Genomic DNA, 8,193 nt, shown 5'->3' on the forward strand with positions numbered 1-8,193 from the left:
GGGAGAGATGGTATATTTATCCACAAAATACCTTAAATCACTACAACCCTGTAAAAACCTCGGACCAAAATATATTGGACCTTTTCCAATTAAAAGAATCATAAACCCAGTAACAGTAGAATTAGGACTACCCAAAAATCTTAGGCAGATACACCCAATTTTTCACTGCAGTTTTCTAAAAAAAAGAACAACAGTCACCCCTACGAACAACCCCCCCCCCACCACCTCCCATCATGGTGGAAGGAGAACAACACTTCGAGGTGAAGGAAATCCTGGACTCTACGAAACACCACGGAGCAATTCAATATCTAGTAGCTTGGAAACATCTCCCCTCCTCAGAAAATGAGTGGGTCAATAAACACCACATTAGAGCACCAAAGTTGCTTAAGAAGTTTCATACAGAATATCCTAACAAACCAGGTTAACATTTATATTTTATTTCCTCCACAGATGGACCTATCTTTCTTTTAAGGAGAGCAGATTGTCAGAATCCATTTATATTCCATTCCTAAACCCCTATCTGTGCAAACCTAAGTCTCACCCCTTACTTGGATTCTGCCATTCTCAAGGAGGGGAAGAGAAGATGTTAATTGGCCATCCCTATCCATTAGATGCAAGGTTGTTTATTCAGCCTGCCTGGAGGCCATCATCAAAGACCAGGGAAAGAACCTTTGAACTGAGAAGAACAAAGAAAGAGGGGGGGATTCTGGTTTGTATCTCCGATTGGAATTTGAAGGGGAGGAAGCAAATGTTGTAAATGCATGGAAGTTCCCTTTTCTACTCTCCCAGCAGGGGAGGGTTTTGGACATTGGGGATTGCTTTCAATATATGATTTTTGACTTGGTTTTTCTTCAGAGCTTGCCTCCCTCACGCTGCACCCAACATCTCTAGTAAAAATGCTTTTTCTCTAACACCGATAGAGACAAGAATCGTTCTTTCCTAAGGAGCGAGTTGGGCCAGTCTGACACTTACTTTCATTTATATAACAGACTGATTCAGTTACTACAGTGTAAATGTAGTGGATCCAGGAGTGAGACTGAAGACACCTCAGCCAATGTTTCCCCCAGCCCCACCCTGTTTGGGGAAGAAAGAACCCAGGGTGCTGGATGAGCTTATGAGTAAGGAAAAGAAAGCCAAATGTCAGCTTGCTACGACCCTCGTCTTCATTCATTCTGTCGCTGCATCCTGCATATTCTTGCTTGTGAACTGGGTACCAGGGAGGAGGGAGCAGGGCATGTGAGCTTCACTTCATTGCTCCTGCTTGGTCAGCTCCAGCAGGGTTTTTGGCCCGTTCTCACCTGTAAGTGCATCCCGCAGCGAGTGAGGTGCTTTCTGCTCTTATGCTGGTCTGCAGGGCCTCAGCACACCTTTGGTAGAAGCTGCTGCTCACCCGCTTGTCCTTTAGCTTGAAGACTTCTTGGTTTGTGTTATAATTCAGCAATTAACTTCCTCATAAATCGCTTCATTGAAATTCTTCTCAGATGGACCTGCAATTTTCTTACATCTAACCAACTGACCAAGGTCACCGGAGGCAAACACAGGAGAAGAATCTCTTTCTGCAGCTCAGAAGTGTTTTGAAAATTTGCTAAGCAGGCTTCTTCTACTAGGTACATGTAGAAAAACAGAGACTACACCTCCCCACCATCCCTAATGAAGTCTTCCCCAGGGTGGGAAGCATTGAACTTGCAGTCCTGCACTTCAAAAAGGACTGACTTGGGAACACTTCTCCAAGCAGTGAACTTTACTGTAAGCATGATTTCTACAAATTGCTCACAGCACCATCCATTCTCTAAATGCCTGTAAAAGAGAGACATTTGACATGGTTGCAGCTGCCATTTTGACTTTTTTGACCTTGCAGCAGATGCCTCCATCCATATGTATGGCAGGACAGCAGAGTCCCACTAAGGTGACCTTGAAGGGAATATTTAGAAGCCACTGCAAAAACAAGAGGGGGGAAAGTTTATTTAGCCCTGTGTCAACATCCAGCTTGAGAATCCAAATAAAACTGCAAGTTCATTCCATTTCCAAAAATCTTACTGTTTATTAAATGCACAGCATGGTTATGTCGAAGCAAAACTAATCCTGAGGTTTCAACACCAATTCATAGACTTAAATAACATTTCTCCCAGCCAAACCCCCAGCCTCTTATGTAATCCATATCAACAAGTTCACTTTGTTATGGGAACCGTCTGCTTCAAATCCACACCTGTTCTGGTGCCCTTGACAAGGCTTCGGGCTCTCACGGTCTTTAGCTGAATTGAAGAAGTTTCTTTTCTCCATCTAACCCACTCAAAATTAACACCTCCCCCCCTTAATCTAAAGGCAAGGCACGCAGAAGCACGTAGTTGCCAAAGTTTCATCCCGGGGGAAAAAAAGTATTAAGAAGAGGCTCAATATGGCCCCTCCCTGATTCAAGGAGGCCTAAGAGGGAGGGCAAGTTAAACACAAACAGACTTGCAAGATTCTGGTACTATAGCTCAATATCTCCCAAATTTGCCAACTTTAAGATGTGTGGACTTCAGCTCCCAGAATTCTCCAGCAGCATGCCATGTAGGGAATTCTGGAAGTTGAAGTCCACACATCTTAAAGTTGCCAAGGTTGGAAAGTCTGCCAAAAAGTATTGCTCCACTATTCCTGTGAAGACATTTTCCTCGTCTGCTCCACCTTGCAGGGTTGGCAAGTGCAAAACGGTCTTGCTGTAGATGTAACTCCACTCTTTTTGGAACTCAGAAAGAAGGGCTGGTGTTACAGGGATGAGCAACACCTTTATGACCGGTGGACTTCAACTCCCAGAATTCCAGAGCCAGCTACACTGGCTGAGGAATTCTGGGAGCTGAAGTCCACAAGTCTTAAAGTTGTCAAGGTTGGGGACCCCTTGGCAGTAGAGCTGGTTTTAGTTCAGCCTAGTTTCTTTGTGCATTGCATTTACCTCACTGTTGTTGTTTTTCTTTTCTTTTGGGAAACAAATCAGGGATTTCCAAATTCACAGTCCACCTCTGCTGTAAATTTATTTGCAGTGGCCCTAGGCTGGGTGGGTGGGGGTCTTCATCAGATGGTCTCCTGCAGGTTCCCCCTCCTCCTTCACACTGCTATTGGATCTTTCTCAGAGATGAATCTAAACTAATACATCTTTTTCTTCCCTCTAGGAAAATAGTTTTATTTTTTCTCTCTCTTTGCATCAAGGACACTTGACAATTTCTTTCAAATTCCTCCTAGTAGCAGTTGTGGGTAATGGAGAGGGCATATTATTCTTTTATCACTAGTGAAGAGTGAGAACTAGGAGGCAAAAAAAATGTAACAAAAAGATTAGCCTTGGTGCTCAGCTGTGCTCTTCTGTACAGATCACTCAAAGGTTGGATTGTATTTAAAACCTTTTGAGAGCTGTTATCTATAATTATATAATTGGTTCCTTTAATAATGGTTGATAGGTTTTTGTTTGTTTGTTTTTTTAAAAAAGCAGGTCACAGCTACCTCTCTAGCTTTTACCCTCATATGCTGTTCCCCACTGAGCTAACGAGATTCGCAATAAAAGCCAATCCATTTTGTTAGCATGAGTAGGACAGACAGGGGGTAACATCTGATTAAGCCACCCAGGGAAGCTGGCATTGGCTTCTCAAGTCAAAGTGCACCAAAGATATGGTGGCTTTGCTAACCTGGACAATTAAATAAAGGAATGAGAGCAGCCCGTCTCTCGGTTGCACAGTATCATAAGTTACAATTCATGTTTGTCAAACCATGAAGAAAGCTATCTTTAGATAAAGCAGGAGTCTCCAATATTTGGGAAGCTTGAGTCCATTTAGAATATTGGGAGCATTTTAGGCATAAGTGAAACCTTCTGATTGGCCTTGTAGAGTCCAACAGAACCTTAAATGGCAGATTCAAACGTGGCTAGCATTTGGAAATGTTGTGACAGACCTCCAAATTCTAGGCTTTAGACTAAACTGTGAAGATGAAAAAAGAATAAAACCATCCTTCCAATCCAAGGGGAGAGAGAGAGAGATGATAGTTAGAGATGATGGATGGATGATAGATAATAGATAATAGATAGATAGATAGATAGATAGATAGATAGATAGATAGATATTAGATAGATATTAGATAGATAGATAGATAGATAGATAGATAGATAGATAGATAGATAGATAGATAGATAGATAGATAGATGATAGATAAATAGATGATAGATAGATAGATAGATAGATAGATAGATAGATAGATAGATAGATAGATAGATAGATAGATAGATAGATAGATGGTAGAGAGGATGGATGGATAGATGGATAGAAGATAGAGATGATGGATGGATGATTGACAGGTAAAGATGATGGATGGATGGATGGATGGATGGATGGATGGATAGATAGATAGAGATAGATAGATAGATAGATAGATAGATAGATAGATAGATAGATGATAGATAGATAGATAGATAGATAGATAGATAGATAGATAGATAGATAGATAGATATAGATCTAATCAATTTCATTTTAAAGAATCTTATGAAATGGGGCTGGGAGCCTGGGGGCCCAAAGTAAATGGCCATTGGCTCAAATCAGGGACATTTTGTGGTTGTTCTTTGTTGTGAACTTGCCGTGATCTCATGATGATCACAGAGTCCCACAGAAGAAAGTCTAAGGAGTTTAGAAAGTGAAATAGTGGAGGGTTCAGAAGGAAAAATATGGCAAGTGATGCAGACCTGGACAGTCTGTTTATCTCCCTTTTCTGAGCTGTTAATGCGATAGGCCTTTACGGAGCTCTGCATCTCAAATGGATGCAGCTGAAACCATCTCCCACTAAGCCTCCACCTCCCCATAAATTCTGCACAGAGAAGTTGAACTGGCAAATCACTCTGTTCACTGAGTTCAAACTGATGGTGGCACATCATCCTGCATAATTTCTAAGCAAGCAACTTTATAGGCGGAGCAGAACCCTTCTAGCAGAACAGAAGGAGCACAAAGATTTTTGCTCCTCTCTGAATCACCTGCGGCTGAGAAGTTGCCCCAATCTGTCAAACACTATAGCAGGAGTAGCCTTGGGAAGAACAGGGGGGTTACAACAGGCTGCTTGGGAAGGGCTTCAGCCCAAGTCAAGCACTGGAAATTTCCCCTGAGATCCAGATTCCGTCCCTGGTGGTGACAGGAGCACCATCAACATCTGCCTTTTTTAAACAGACCTAAGGATGGAAATCCTGTGATAAAGTCTTACACCAAGCTGGACAAAGGTCTTACACCAGCCATGGAAATGGCAGGAGACGTGAACAGTTGAGTAATCAAATGGCATTGGCCTGTTTTATCACGGAAATTATCCTCTTTTTACCCAGACTCTGATGGATGCTGAACTTGATTGCCCCAAAGGTGCTTTTTCAGGAGGCAACTGGACTTTCTTGTTTTTCTTTGAAGACATTTTGCTTCTCATTCAAGAAGCTTCTTTCAGCTCTGACTGCCTGGGGGCGGGGGGGGGGGAATGGCAGGATTTATACTCCTTGCAGACAGCTGATCATTTGCCTTCTTTTATAGAGTCGTTGAGGCCACTTGGAGGTTTGGACAAAGAGGACCACTGATTTGAAAGAAGGGTCAAAGAGATCATCTATGTCAAAATTGAACAGCCCTCTCTCGACAGGCCAGGAGAAGAAGAAATGATGTTACTGTTACAGCTTTCTTTTTCCAAGAGATGGTCCACCTGGAAGAAGGTAAAGGTTGCCCTGCCAGGCATGTCCAACTCTAGGGCATGGTGCTCATCTCCGTTTCTTGGCCAAGGATGCCAGCATTGTCCGAAGGCAATTTCCATGGTCATGTGGCCAACATGGCTATACCAAAGGTGCACAGAATGCTGTTCCTTCCCACCGAAGTGGTACCTATTTATCTACTGGCATTTGCATGCTTTCAAATGATTAGGTTGGCAGGAGCTGGAGCAAGTAACAGGAGCTCACCCCATTGCTCAGAGGCCGGGTTGAGAATCTGGGCTGCTCAGCATCTTTAACCGCTGAGCCATCACACCCGCTTCCTTTATAATCTGAGCATGGGCGTGACTTCCTGGGCTGACTGTTCCCTCCCATGCCATCCTTAGGTCACCTGAGATAATTGCCTAGGTCAGCAGAGATACGTTTCAAGAAGAGCTAACTCTGAGAGGTTTCCGTTTTAAAAGTTGCACTGGGGAGTTGGGGATTTTAAAAAAAGTGAAAAGGAAATGGTTGGTATGCTGCAAAGTTATTGTGAAGTTCACATCACGACCATAAATAAGTGTAGTATGTCTAGAAAGCCTTTTGCGGTATATGGTACAGAAATATATGAGGATATAAATTTCAAAAGCATGTATAATTTTTTTTAAAAAAAACCACATGAGTAGAGAAAAGCCATCGGACTAAGGTGTTGTCTTTCTAATGCAAACAATAAATTACTTCACATGTTAGCAGTCTGCAGATCTCTGGAGAAGTTGAAATTTCTTGGGTCACAGACCAAAAATGACAGTGGAAGGTGTTTGGAGGTTTATTGTTGCGATAATTGTGTTTTCCTTGGAAAAGCTTAATGTCTTCTGAGGTTAGTACCTTGCTTTTTTATTAGCCAATGAATTGAGAAGATTGTGCATTCCAGCTTAGGCTGCACTTCATTAATTCTGCTTCAACATCTGGCATGCTTATATTTTATGCATCATTTTACCAACTGTGCTTTGTTTTGCTGAGCATGTTGGCAGCCTGGAAAGTGAACCGAGTGAAGGTTGGGGTACCTGTGAGAAGATACTCCTGTTGATTATCCGAAAAAGGAGAAAGAGCAGCCTCTCTGACTCTTAATCTAATCTTTCCCCAAACAAGGAATGTGGGGTTTCCTTCTAAAAGTGTCTCTGGCTAATACTAGTGATGGGCCCATTAATAGATAACAGAATAACAGAATTGGAAGGGCCTGGGAGATCTTCTAGTCCAACCTCCTGCACAAGTAGGGGACTCTATGCCATTCCAGACAAATGGCTGTCCATCTCTTCTTTGGAAGCCTCCAGTGTTGGAGCATTCACAATTTTTGGAAGCAAGTTGTTCCACTAATTAATTGTTCTCACTGTTAGGAAATTTCTCCTTAATTCCAGGTTGCTTCTCTTCTTGATTAGTTTCCATCCGTTGCTTCTTGTCCTGCCTTCTGGTGCTTTGAAAAACAGGTCGATCCCCTCTTCTTTGTGGCAGCCCCCCAAATATTGGAACACTGATATTGGCTATGTTCACAAACTGCACAAAACTTCATTCATGCTAAGCTATAAACCCTACATAACAAATCACGATGGCTAGGTTTACACAATGTGAACAGGCATATGCTTGGGTTCTCTAATGGGTGAGCTCAGTTTGCCATGAGGTGGGAGTAAGACTCTGAGTTGAGTGGGGAAGAAGGAGAGGGATGGTTTCAGAAAAGCAGGGCAAGGGTGATGGCACAAGGTAACTAGTGGTTGAGTGTGTTTTGTGTGAACCCGACGGACAATGAAGGATTCTTTGCATCAAGCTCAAGTTGTACTGATGCACTGGCACTTGCACAACATCTGTCCAACAACTTTAACACTGATTCCCAATGGAAAGTCAAATGGGTCACTGAATGCCCAGACACAGGAAGACATATAAATGACCGCACAAAAATGGTGCCAGGGTTTGAACTACCACATCAACAATGGACAATCCTGAACAGGATTCGCACCTCACATGCCGTCTGCCAGGAATCTCTGTATAAATGAATCAAAATCAGAATCAGAATAACAGAGCTGGAAGGGACCTTGTAGGTCATCTAGTCCAAGCAGGAGACCCTACACCATTTTTGACAGATGGCAGTCCAGTCTCTTGATGTCAAGGTTAGGTGCTTTTCTGAACCAACATCCCAAATTCAGAAACACACACTGGAAGAAATTTCAGTTGGATAACAATATTTTTTGTTGAAATTCAAAATGAATGTACTTGCACTGCTGTCCTTATTACCCCTTTCTGTGTGTTTTTTGCACTATTGATTACACTGTGTTTATTGTCGTGCCGTCTTCTACAATCTGTGAGGATGATGGATGGTTGTAGAAAATTGTTTCTGAACAAACAAAAAGAGCGTAAATCTTAAATATTCATAACAAGGAGCAGCCTAGTGTTAAATTAGCTGTAGGACTTTGGAAGCTCTGAAAACAAATTGGCTGATTCTATTTCCCTAAAGTTACTTAGAAAAGTGAATGCAGAGAAGACT

This window comes from Vipera berus (genome assembly GCF_964194415.1).
Source record: "Vipera berus genome assembly, chromosome: 13".
Taxonomy (NCBI): domain Eukaryota; kingdom Metazoa; phylum Chordata; class Lepidosauria; order Squamata; family Viperidae; genus Vipera; species Vipera berus.